Genomic DNA, 13,868 nt, shown 5'->3' with positions numbered 1-13,868 from the left:
AGCATTAAAATTTCTAGCTTTGTTACATTTACTAATCACAGTGAAATAGAAACAGAGGGCAGAAATAGGGTTTTTTTGTGATGCAGGACTGTACAGTTGAGAAGTGGATTCAGGGAGAATGAGTGATAATTTGAAGACATTTTGAAGACATTAATCTGAAGCATTTAATGGCTAAATATCATAGAGTAGCACTGTAACCTGAACAAAACTTATGGGCAAGAAGGTCATGAGTTCTGCCAGAAATTTCATCAGTCACTGCCAAGGAAATTTCTTTCTTAATAAATGAAGCCATCATGAAAATAATCATCAAAATAATTTTCTCATGAAATGTAATGCAAATTTAGAGTAAATGATGGTCTGTCCAACCCCAAATTTAATTTTAGGGAGAACAGTTAAGAAGTCCCCAATATGTTTCAAAATCATTATATGCAGAGTCAGAGTAGATAGATATGCCTAGAAACAGACATGCTGCTGCTGCTGCTAAGTAGCTTCAGTCGTGTCCGACTCTGTGCAACCCCATAGACGGCAGCCCAGCAGGCTCCCTGTCCCTGGGATTCTCCAGGCAAGAACACTGAAGTGGGTTGCCATTTCCTTCTCCAATGCATGAAAGTGAAAGTGAAAGTGAAATTGCTCAGTCGTGTCTGACTATTAGCATCCCCATGGACTGCAGTTTACCAGGCTCCTCTGTCCATGGGATTTTCCAGGCAAGAGTACTGGAGTGAGGTGCCATTGCCTTCTCCCAGAAACAGACATACCAAGATCCTAATCCAGTCTTTCAACCTACATGTATGTTGTGAGAACTGACATAATCTCTCTAGATCTCTGTTTTTATTTGTTAAGTGTGGATAACATTTCCCCCCCAAAAAATTGTGAAGATTTACCACACTGATCATAAAGTTTGGGTACACAGATGTTCAAATACTGATTCCTATTACAGTGTTGTAATGATTATTAAAGTTGGTATTGTGATTATTGGGCTTTCCTGATGGCTCACTGGTAAAGAATCTGCCTGCCAAAGCAGGAGACACAGTTTTGATCCCTGGTTCGTGAAGATCCCCTTGGAGAAGGAAATTGGCAACCCACTCCAGGATTCTGGGAAATCCCATGAACAGAGAAGCCTGGCAGGCTATAGTCCATGGGGTCGCAAAAGAGTCAGACACAGCGTAGTGACTAAAAACAACAACAGTTGGGATTATTAAATTTTTCTTCCCCTGAAAATTCCTTTTTTACTGTTTACTGCACATACTTCTCTGGAATCTCACCAAAAGGAGGAAAGCTCTTTCCCGAGAGCACATTACTTGCTTGGTATAGAGCCCAGATCACCATATGCAGTAACAAAATGTAACAATGACAGTGAAGGAATGCTGATATATGTCTATTATGGTCTGCAGTATAAAGAGATATGTAAGCAATTTTTTAAAACAAAAAACTGGAGAATGTATTTCTAATGGAATTAAAATTTCTCTCCAGACTGAAAAAATTGGGATGCAAATTTAATCTTACTTGTGCATACTTTTTCTGAATCTATTGTACATTTATAAGTGCTGAGAAAGAAAATTATCTTGTATTTTGAGATTTATACCCTCAAAAACTAAAGACACAATAAATAATAGATCATATACAAATAATTATAAAATGAAAAAGAGAGTAAAAAGTGTTTAACAAATATGAATTAGAAATCAAACAAATGTGCCCTCTACATGTATGCACATTCGTGCACACACACACACACACATATGTATATATAATACATATATATCCATATGATATAATATGCATATAAAACATTCAGATAACTATGATTATTTCTTTCAGAAAACTTATTTGAAAGAGCACTTAGGGTACCCATAAATGATGCCAGGATTGCCTCTTAAAGGAAATGAGAGAAATCGGAATACTCTGTCTTTTGCCAAGAATTCACTTTATTTTTATTGACATATAATATATTTTCATCTTCTGGGCTAGAAACGATTGAAGATCACTTGGTTTTATTTGCAAAGTGTCATAGTTCTTACCCTTCTCCTTTTTCTGACATTGTTAAAATATATTGACTTCACTGATCATTCATTCATGACAGGGCTACACTTTGCAAGCATACATTGGATGTGTATGAGTATTTAACATAATTTAAATTCTTTCAGGCACTTAATACTATGCTGCAAATTTTAGTGCTTTAGTTGCTAAGTCATCTCCGACTCTTGGCAACCCCATGGACTGAAACCTGCCAGGCTTCTCTGTCCAGGGGTTTTCCAGGCAATACTGAAGTGGGTTGCCATTTCTCTTCATTGTCTAAAATGTGTGTGCTAATGTGTATGCACTATTAGCCATTGTCCAAAGGACTTAGTTTTTCCTCCTCTATTATTAAACACTTCTGATGATGAAGAAAGCAGATCGAATTCACATTTTTTAAATAATTTTATTTATTTATTTTTGGCCATGCTGGGCCTTCATTGCTGCACAGGCTTTTCTGTAGTTGCAGCAAATGGAGGCTGCTCTCAAGGTGCTGTGCTCAAGCTTCTCATTGCAGTGGCTTCTGTTGCAGAGCATGGGCTCTAGAGTGATGGGCTTAGTAGCTGTGACACGTGGACTCCATAGTTACAGTTCATGGGCTCTAGAGCACAGGCTCAGTTGCTCCATGGCAGGTGGGATCTTACCAAATCAGGGACTGAACCCATGTATCCTGCATTGGCAGGAGGATTCTTTACCACTAAGCCACCAGGGAAGCCCCATAAAATGACATAATGATATTCAATTATAAATGCTATAAAATCAAGTTCTCATCTTTAAAACTTACATTATTAATACTTAGATGGAGAAAACAACTGAATTTTATTATTATGAAAGGTTGTCTTAAGAGTTATAACTCGAAGCGTTCAAAGTAGAAGTACAAATTTTGAATATGTTGAGGGGAAAGGAAGTAAAAAAATCTTCTCATATAGAAAAGATCTGAAATGTGGTGGGTCCCTAGTTTTAGGGATTCATATACAACATTTTGCCAGATTTCTACCAAAAATAATACAATTAGAACATATATTCCCCTGGTATCATCATTTGCTAAGTACGCAGTTGTTGTCTGTGTGTGTATATGTGTGTGTGTGTTGTGGGGCTGTTAGGGGTACATTTCTTATAGAGTGACCCAGGAAACTGATAGAAAAACCTGGAAAAATATTTTAAGATTTTGGCTTTTATGTCCAGGAAATAATGCAAAATGTTGAATTTACTATAACTGATGGCAATATTTTTCTAATTTAAAAGATTGGCTGAGAACTCACATTTACCGCATTCTGAGATAAATTTACACTTAGTGACATAATCTGGAGAACTGATCCACACACAGCAAGCTTTTCTGAATAAGTAATTAAGTATAAAACCAGGGGCAAATGTGCACCCAATAAACCTAAGGATTATGAGTTCTGCTTGAGTACACAAGAATCTTGTGTGATGGAATCAGCAACTCAGGTCTTTAATGTCCTGTTGGGATTACGTTTGGAAAACATCTGTAAAAATCTGTTACAATTTGCAGAACAAAAGACAATGTCAGTGTGTTTCATAGTCATGTTCGTGTAGTGTTATGTAAAGAGAAAATGAAAATGACTACAGGTGGAAAAATATGAAACACCTTTAATTTATGCTCAATGCAAGGAGCCAGGCTCTCCTGGCAACCTGAAAGCATCAGATTTTTCTCCTATTAAAAACAATCTTGATGTTTTTTAAGGCAAGTTTTATAGAGTGCTAGATATGTGGTCATTTTCAGTTTATAAGTAATTTGAAGTATTCTGGCAGTCCTCATAAGTCAACATGTACATGCCAGAATGCACCTAATCACCTGTGATTTCAAAATATATATTTAATCAGTACATAGTCACTCACTGAGCAAATTAACAGACCTGAAAGAAGTGAGTGAGCTATGCTCCTATCCAAAGGTAAAGTGTTCCAAAAAGAAGGAAGAGTAAATGCAAAGCTTTGGTTATGAAGAGTATGCTTGGCTTATTCATAGGAGCAGACCTAGAAGTCAGTGTGCCCAGAAGTCAGAAGGAGGTTGAAGTGGGAACAGATCATGTGGATCATTATAAACCAGTGTAAGGGTTCGAGATGTTAATCTAAATGGAATGGGAAGTCACGGGAGGAGTTTGAGCTCAAGAGTGAAAATGATCTAACACCTTTATAGTACCTCTCTGGTTATATACATATTCAAACGGACAGCATCTCATATTTCCCTATCGACTTCTGTTTTAGAGAACTTTCTGATGCTCACAGCCACAGACATGGGGATAAGTTACTGATCAGAGGACACCAGAGGGCAGGCCTGACACAGTTCTGGCACCAGGAACTGTTCTTTCTCTGTGATTCTCAATGAGGGTGGTCTAGTCCTCCTAAGACAGGCATTCTCTATGGAGAATGTTTCACCCCCAAATGGGAGAAAGTTTGATCATGGGGGTAAGGGGTGGAAAATGTACTTCTATATGTGCAAAGCTATTACATCTGTGTATCTGTGCTATCATACTTTCATTGAGGATACTGTTGGAATAAAAATAGGGCTGTCAGTAACAAGTGAAAAATGAGAATCACTGCTCTTCAGCAGACTTCAGAATTCTGTAGAAGGATTTTGGTTGTTGTAATTATTGAAGCAGCACTGCCACTAGCATTTACTGGATAGAAACCTGAAATGCTGCATGTCTTGTAGTCCTTTCAAATATCCCATTGAGAACTCATGTGAAAAAACAAAAATCTGTCTAACTATTTGAGCTTAGAAGCTAGTTCTGTTTTCCAGAGTAATTCTTACTATGCAAGTACATTGTAAAAGAAGGTAGAATTGTACTTCATTTTACTCAGATCACATCACAGACCAAGGTATCACTTTTTGTATTGGAATCAATGATACCTGCATCAGTCTACATCCTAAGGCTGTCGTGTTCGCAGTGCTTCTACATATAGATGCAAACATCTGACTACTTCTTTATACCAATATATGCCCAAGCATTATACATTGAAATATGAATAATTTTAGTATAATTCATTTTGCTTTCAGTTTTCCAGTTTTGTGTGTCTGTGTGTGTCTATATATATATATATATATATAGACACACACATTTTACTCTGTAAATGCTCATTCTGGACCAGGCCCTGTTGTAAATACTTTATTTCATTCATTTCAAATTTTCAGTCAACCCAGGAGGATTTTTCCATTTTAAAGATGAACAATAAAGAGGTTAGGGTACATAATCTAAAGACACATTGCTTAAAGTGGTAGAGGTGGGATGTAAAAAGAGAACCCTTGTTAAAGTTTAATCGTCATCATGTGGCTGGTATTAGGCTTCCATAGTCTCTGAATGGTTGTTATTTTTTCATTAAATATTCAGGAGCACAATTTTTCAGACTTACCAGTTACATAAGTCATGATTAATTGTCTGCCTCTCTGATTGACTTTTTGTTTGACTGCTTGTTTTGAGTATGAGGTGAAGTTGCTAAGTTTTGTTTCTTGAATAAGTAAAGATCTTATCTAATGGGATGGATCTGATCACTTATTAAAGTTTACTTAGTGAATCTTGCCTGTTCAAAGTGCTGAGCCTTTTCAAATATTTCTCCAGAACTAGAAAATCCTGGAAAAGGTCTGTCCAGTATCCCAGGTAGTGAAATGTTTACTGACTAAAAACATTTCAGTATTGTTTACTGAGGCAAAATGGCTAATCAGTGTGTTGAGTTTCTGAACTACAAATTTAGCTGTAGTCTTTGGTGTTTATTGACTAGTAATTATAGTACACACACACACACACACACACACACACATATATATATATATATGAACAGACACACACGTGTGTGTGTGTGTTGCTCAGTCATGTCCAATTCTTTGCAACTCTGTGGAATGTCGCCTGTCAGGCTCCATAGAATTCTCCAGGCAAGAATACTGGAGTTGGTAGCCATTCCCTTCTCAGAGGATCTTCCCCAGGGATTGAACCTGCATCTCTTACATATCCTGCATTGCATTCTCTACCATCTGAGCTACCAGGGGAGCCCAGAGAAAGAAAAAGAGAGAGAGGCTTCAAAATGCTCTTAAAATTTTATAAACTAGAAATCATTCTACACAATAAATTTGAATAATTTACTATTTAATTAGACTTTTAGTCTACTTTTCTCAGAGTTTTTTTTTTTATTTTTTGTAATCAGAAAATATTTTTCATGAATGATATATGGACTTAGGCCCAATGGCAGAGGTTTAGTTAAATAAATTAGGACATAATCCCCTAATAGAATTCTATAGCAAATATAGAAACACTTATGAAGGGCCTCTTTTTTAAAATAATGTCAGAATATCTCATGTTATGATGCTATCCAAAGATGTAGGAAGTAAAGATTTGTATTCAGTGTAATCTCCACTATATAAATGTAGAAATACATGCCTACGCATAGTAGTAAGTTACATACACATAAGATGCAAATATTGGAAGGGGATATATATATATATAGATGTGGAGATAGGAATGAACTATATGGAGATATGGAGATAAGAAAGGAGTATATTTAGATATGACCCCCTTCAATATTCTTGCCTGGAAAATTCCATGGACAGAGGAGCCCACCAGGCTCCATGGAGTAGCAAAGAGCTGGGCACAGTTGAGGCCAACTACATGAAACTCCAATATTTTGGCCACCTGATGCAAAGAGCTGACTCATTTGAAAAGACCCTGATGTTGGCAAAGATTGAAGGCAGGAGGAGAAGGGAACGACAGAGGATGAGATGGTTGGATGGCATCACCGACTCAATGAACATGAGTCTGGATAAACTCTGGGAGTTGGTGATGGACAGGGAGAACTGGTGTGCTGTGGTTCATGATGTCACAAAGAGTCGGACATGACCGAGCAACTGAACTGAACTGAACATGCTCCGTATGTAGACATGGCAATAGTGGATGACATAGGAGTCTGGAGGGCTGCAATCTATGGGTTGCAAAGAGTTGAACACAACTTAGCAACTGAACAACTGAACCGTTATTAACAGCCGTTGAAACTGAGAATTTTATGTTTCCTTCTTCATATCTTTAGGTTTTATACAGTGAGTATAGTTACTGTTTTATTTGAAAGAGAAAATTAAATGCTTTTCAGATATTGCTACATATGTATTTCTTTTCATCTGCTCTCTCATAAGATGAGAAAATTTTTATCCTATGAGGTTCTGGAAAGAATATGGAGATCTATGATGCCAAAATTCGAACAGTTCAGATTCTAAAATCCAGTACAAGGAACTGAAATACTACTGTTTCATACTTTTTTAACTATTAAAAATAAAATTGATATTCTACTGATTCAGATCCCATAAGTTCTTCTAGGGATAATTAATACAGGTAAGACTGCATTTTGTGTCATCAAAAAATATGCATTGTGCTAATAACATAGAATTTATCTATCAGCACATACAAATTAGAAGGCAACAGAAAGATCACTGACCAGGACTGTGATTCCTGTAATTTTAAAGTATTCTATTTTGTTTTAACACTCACTGGCACATGCCCAGCCTTCCCAAGTAGCACTAGTGGTCAAGAATGCATCTGTCAATGCAGGAGGCATAGAGACACAGGTTCAATCCCTGGGTTGGGAAGATCTCCTGGAGGAGGGCATGGCAACCCATACCAGTATTCTTGCCTGGAGAATCCTATGGACAGAGCAGCCTGGTGGGCTATGGCCCATAGGGTCGCAGAGAGTTGGATACAACTGAAGCGACTTAGCACACGTGCACAAATATCCTGAAGTTGATAAAAGTCTTAGTGTTCACAGATGTTATTTCTATAGGGAATAAGAGGTCCAGCAATAATTTACTCCATTTTTCTACTAAGAATGAGTGATATTTAGGTTACTAAATTGTGTTCCTATCAATACTATTAAAAATGAATAATGAATAGAAACATGACACTTTACTTGTTTTATTCTATAGTTATTTTTCATATTTTTAAGAATTATGTATATATAATATATAAAGTATATATAATAATTTCTTTCACATTATTAGACTTAATTCATTCAATTCTTTAAAAAAGCCCTCTAATAGCAAGACAGAGAAGGCAATGGCACTCCACTCCAGTACTCTTGCCTGGAAAATCCCATGGAAGGAGGGGCCTGGTAGGCTGCAGTCCATGGGGTCGCTAGAAGTCAGACACGACTGAGCGACTTCCCTTTCACTTTTCACTTTCATGCATTGGAGAAGGAAATGGCAACCCACTCCAGTGTTCTTGCCTGGAGAATCCCAGGGATGGGGGAGCCTGGTGGGCTGCCGTCTATGGGGTCGCACAGAGTCGGACACGACTGAAGCAGCTTAGCAGCAGCAGCAGCAATAGCAAGAACATATATTGAGACTGTTTAGGTGGCTTGCTAAATTTTACTTAGTTTACTTGTGCTTCCTGTCAAAGTTTGTTCATATTATGCATATTTATTTGAATAGCAAAATCAAAGAGTAAGAGATTGTTCATTGGACATAGACACATCTTTAGCTCACCCTTACACACAAACTATTCACTCTTTTTCTAATCTGAAAATTTACCTTATGTGAAAGTTCTCTTTAAATATCTCCAATTAAAAAGAAAATTCTAGATCCTCTACCATAACAGATCTTTTTTGCCATCTAAGTTCTCTGGACTTGCTTCATCAAGTATTCCCAATGATCTAATCTCTTCCCATGGTACTAGTGAAGTGAATGAAGTTGCTCAGTCATGTACAGCTCTTTGCAACCCCCTGGACTGTAGCCTACTAGACTGCTCTGTCCATGGGATTCTCCAAGCAAGAATACTGGAGTGGGTTGCCATTTCCTTCTCCAGCGGATCTTCCCAATCCAGGGATCGAACTGGGTCTTCCACATTGCAGGCAGACGCTTTACCCTCTGAGCCACCAGGGAATGGTACTAAGAGACAACTAAATTCACAGGGTCATTATTCATTACCCTGTTATTTCTTTCCCCTGTAAAATCTTGATGCATTCAGTCTTGATCAAGATGCCAAACATGTTTTTTGGTGTTTTTTTTTTCCTATTCAATTAAATTTCTATCATAACTATGGCAGCTTCTTCAGAGTTCTTCTACTTAATCCAGATGTTCAGGTTTTAGTCACCTTCCTACTAAACTAAAATTAATTATCCACTCCTTCAAAGCTGACTTTGGTGTTTTCCTTCCCTTTCTTGCAAATTATGTAAAAAACATTATTAGACACATTGATTGCCTGATAAAAGGATGGTCTCTTTATAATAAGAGTGCACTTAAGCATGACCCTGTAATATTCGCCACTCCCTTCCTATCATTGCTCCTCTGTTTCTGCTGTTTGTTTATGGAAGTTTTAGCCAGTCACTGTCCTTAGTTTAAGACCTACTCCATGGGAAGTTTCAATCCTTCCCAAGATTGTATTTTATCTCTTCTGAAGAGTCCCAGGTTTCTTTTTCTATTCCTCATCTCTATTTAATGGCAAGATAATGGATTTTTTAGAAACGAAACATGCTAATTTTTAAATTTTCTCCCCAATTTTCCCCATATTTCTCTTCCATATCAAGTGGTTTTAGGCTAACTAAATAGTGTTTGCATTGCATTCTACTTTGGACAATGCTCCTTTGTTTTCTCTGTAAGATTTTTGGGTTTTAAAATATCTTTCTATTGACCTATCTAAAAATTCATCTCACCTCCCTCTCTACCCTCTGTTCTTGTTTCCTTGAATGCATTGTCCTACCACCTGTCATGGATACAGGTCCTTAGATACAATATTTTTTTATTCTGTTAATTGCATTCTAATCATATACAGCAACAAATTTCATAAATTATTCATGTTTTCCAATAGTTCACACTTCAACCTTTCTGGTTTCTCTCATCTCTTGACACTGACATGTCCAGTTGTCTAATCCTATACAACATTTTTTTGTTGGTGGTGTTTAGTCACTAAGTCACGTCTGACTTTTTGCAACCCCATGAACTGTAGCCCACAGGCTCCTCTATCTGTGGGATTCGCCAGGCAAGAATACTGGAGTGTGTTGCCATTTCCTTCTAGAGGGGATCTTCCCAACGCAGGGCTGACCCTGCATCTCCTGCTTGGCAGGCGAATTCTTTACTGCTGAGCCACCGTCACGGCAGGCAGATAAAAGTATCCTCTATGATTCTTGGGTGCTTTGATTTGATCATTGACCACCATGTCCCCAAGAAAACCTCGGGGTTGCTGTTGTTCTGTTGCCCAGTCATGTCCAACTCTTTGAGACACCATGGACTGTAGCACACTAGGCCTCCTTAAGTCACTGTAAATAGTATTCCCCAAAACAATATTTTTTACATTTGATATTTTACTGGGAGAGAGAGAGATATATAAGATATAATTTTAACTGGTCTTGTAATCATAACTTCTGTTATTGCTCATTTTATAAAACATTTCAGTATTACTATAAAATTTTGAGTGACTTTATATAGTAAAATATTGAGAAATCCTGATTGAGACCTTTTTCATAAACTAAAATTTCCAAACTGCATTAGCAATTCATTGAACTGTTAAAGAGATTTTTAGCTATTAAAATGAGAATGACTCAGTTCTTTTGAGGGTTGTAATAAATTTTGAATGATGTTTATTCAAATGCAACTTTTTGTGATAAGAACAACTAATTCCATATAAGACCTCTAATGGAAATTTCTGTCTTTAGGTAAAAGGTTAATGCAACAATTCATTGCCTTAGAATGGTACTGTGTGGGTTAGTATAATGAACATAAGTCCAACATCTCTTATGTTTACCTTTATTGCCTGCATGCATGCATTAATCCTGTCTGACTCTTCAAACTCAAGGAGTGTAGCCCACCAGGCTACTCTGTCCATGGAATTCTCTAAGCAAGAATACTGTAGTGGGTTGCCATTACCTTCTCCAGGGGATCTTCCTGACCCAGGAGTTGAACCTGGGTCTCCTGCATTGTAGGCAGATGCTTTACCATCTGAGCCATCAGGGAAGCTCTTATCTTTATTAATTGCTTAAAATTATTCAAACTTGCAATAGGCAGAGTTGACTATCCCTTTCTAGAATGCTATCTAGAAATACCAGATTCCCATTAATTTTCCATTTAATAGATATATATAGTCACATTAGCTGTGGGTTACATTAAAATATTTTTCAAAATATATTTTTTCTCAAACTGTTAATGTTTTTATAACTCTGTTTTCTCAGAACATCAGTGGGGTTTACTTTGCGTACTCCAGTTTATAAAGGACTATGCCCATTGGTCTTCTATTTGTCAATATAACCGTTTATTTGTGGTTGTGTGTCATTGTTGTTGTTCAATCACTCAGTCGTGTCCACTCTTGGTGACCCCATGGACTGCAGCATGCAAGGCTTCTCTAAGCTTCACCACCTCCCAGAGCTTGCTCAAACTCATGTCCATTGAGTCAGTGATGCCATCCCACCATCTCATCCTCTGTCATCCCCTTCTCCTGTCTTCAATCTTTCCCAGCACCAGGGTCTTTTCCAATGAGTCAGCTCTTCCCATCAGGTGGCCAAAGTATTGGAGCTTCAGCTTCAGCATCAGTCCTTCCAATGAATATTTATGATTGATTTCCTTTAGGGTTTACTGGTTTGATCTCCTTGCTGTCCAAGGGGCTCACAAGAGTCTTTTCTAGCACCACATTTTTATATAATCAGTTCTTCAGTGTTCAGCCTTCTTTATGGTTGAACTCTTACATCTATGTCCAATTCTAACAAACTTTATTTTGGGGAGCTCCAAAATCACTGCAGGTGGTGACTGCAGTCCTGAAATTAAAAGACTCTTGCTCCTTGGAAGAAAAGTTATGACCAACCTAGATGGCATATTAAAAAGCAGAGACATTACTTTGCCAACAAAGATCCATCTAATCAAAGCTACGATTTTTCCAGTAGCCATGTATGGATGTGAGAGTTGGACTATAAAGAAAGCTGAGCACTGAAGAATTGATGATTTTGAACTGTGGTGTTAGAGAATACTCTTAAGAGTCCCTTGGACTACAAGGAGATCCAACCAGTCCATCCTAAAGAAAATCAGTCCTGAATATTCATTGGAAGGACTGATGCTGTAGCTGAAACTCCAATACATTGGCCACCCTGATGCGAAGAACTGACTCATTGGAAAAGACCCTGAGAAAGACTGAGGGCAGGAGGAGAAGAGAACGATAGAGGATGAGATGGTTGGATGGCATCACTGACTCGAAGGACATGAGTTTGAGTAAACTCCGGGAGTTGATGATGGACAGGGAAGCATGGCATGCTGCAGTCCACGGGGTCTCAAAGAGACACAACTGTGCGACTGAACTGAACTGAAATGACTCACATCTATACATGAATACTGGAATAATGATAGCTTTGACTATATGGACCTTTGTCAGAAAAGTGATATCTCTACTTTTTAATATGCTGTGTAGGTTTATCATAAATATATATCATTAGTATCATCCTAATTTCCAGATAAAGAAACTAAAGGATAAAATTTAAAATAACTTGTCTACAATCACACACTGTAATCACCTATAGTATATGACTGAGTTTAACCTTAAATACCTATAACTTTTGATTTCATGTTCTTTTTTCTAAAATTCAACACTGAAAATACATGTAACGGCATTGCATGATAACTGATACTGCATAGTAGGAAGTTACACCAGCTGTGAATCTTAGAGACTTTAGAGGGACACAACTTGATTTCAACAGTGGAATTTTCAGAGTGAAAAATCACAGAAATGGCTAAAGAAATAAAATTTTCTTCTTTAAAATAAGAAAAAAATGTCCTGACAATTAGGACATTATTGTAGAAGTCCTGTAATCTTACTTATTAACCCCTACCCTTTAAAAAATCAGCCTAGCTTCCCAGGCTCTGACAGGGAAATACCATATTTGCACCAGACACTCAGAGTAAAATCTAGCACTCATCAGTCAGGGCATCCTCTCACCAGGAAAGGTTTTAGTGAGATGATACTATTCTCTGAAGGATGCAAAAATTATTAGGTTCAATGTGGTATCAAATTCTGTATCCATATTATGTTATATACAATGTTCAAAGCATAAATATAAATAAAACATCAAACCTTTTAAACTAGACATGAAAGTGTGATGTCCACATAAAGCTAAGGGAGTCAAGAGATTTTGTGATTGATTAAGGAATTATTTTATCTCACACACACACACACACCACCCTATCCATTCTTTCAAGGTCATGGCATTGTAGTAGTAGTATTTCGCTGGATCTGTAAAGTTTATTATATAGCAAATACCTTACAGAATCAGTGCATTGTCAATAGATTCTGTTATAAAAGTATGACTAGTTCAGTTCAGTTCAGTTCAGTCACTCAGTCATGTCTGACTCTTTGCGACCCCACGAATCGCAGCACTGCAGGCCTCCCTGTCCATCACCAACTCCTGGAGTTCACTCAAACTCATATCCATCGAGTTGGTGATGCCATCCAGCCATGTTATCCTCTGTCATCCCCTTCTCCTCCTACCCCCAATCCCTCCCAGCATCAGAGTCTTTTCCAATGAGTCAACTCTTCGCATGAGGTGGCCAAAGTATTGGAGTTTCAGCTTTAGCATCAGTCCTTCCAATGAACACCCAGGACTGATCTCCTTTAGAATTGACTGGTTGGATCTCCTTGCAGCCCAAGGGACTCTCAAGAGTCTTCTCCAACACCACAGTTCAAAAGCATCAATTCCTCGGCGCTCAGCTTTCTTCACAGTCTAACTCTCACATCCATACGTGACCACTGAAAAAACCATAGCCTTGACTAGACGGACCTTTGTTGGCAAAGTAATGTCTCTGCTTTTTAATATGCTATATAAGTCCAATGCAAATACATCTTTGACTATGTAAATCAATTATCTTCTATTGTTTCTCCTTCTTCAGATTACCA

At 37.6% G+C, this 13,868-nt stretch overlaps 1 protein-coding gene, 1 long non-coding RNA gene and 1 other non-coding gene across 5 annotated transcripts in view; 1 reads left to right on the top strand and 2 right to left on the bottom strand.

Annotated features, from left to right (window-relative positions):
- Nucleotides 1–13,868, top strand: part of ROBO1 (roundabout guidance receptor 1) — a 1,291,095-nt gene that overhangs the window by 368,605 nt on the left and 908,622 nt on the right. The window lies entirely within an intron of this gene.
- Nucleotides 1–13,868, bottom strand: part of LOC123332872 — a 62,485-nt gene that overhangs the window by 12,023 nt on the left and 36,594 nt on the right. The gene's annotated exons all lie outside the window — the stretch shown is intronic.
- TRNAC-ACA lies at nt 10,879–10,951 on the bottom strand. Its single transcript has one exon. It is a non-coding gene; the product is annotated as a tRNA-Cys (tRNA).

Source organism: Bubalus bubalis, chromosome 1 (assembly GCF_019923935.1).
Source record: "Bubalus bubalis isolate 160015118507 breed Murrah chromosome 1, NDDB_SH_1, whole genome shotgun sequence".
Taxonomy (NCBI): Eukaryota; Metazoa; Chordata; class Mammalia; order Artiodactyla; family Bovidae; genus Bubalus; species Bubalus bubalis.
Note: the sequence above shows the minus strand (reverse complement) of the source record. Positions and strands in the feature narration are given on the sequence as shown.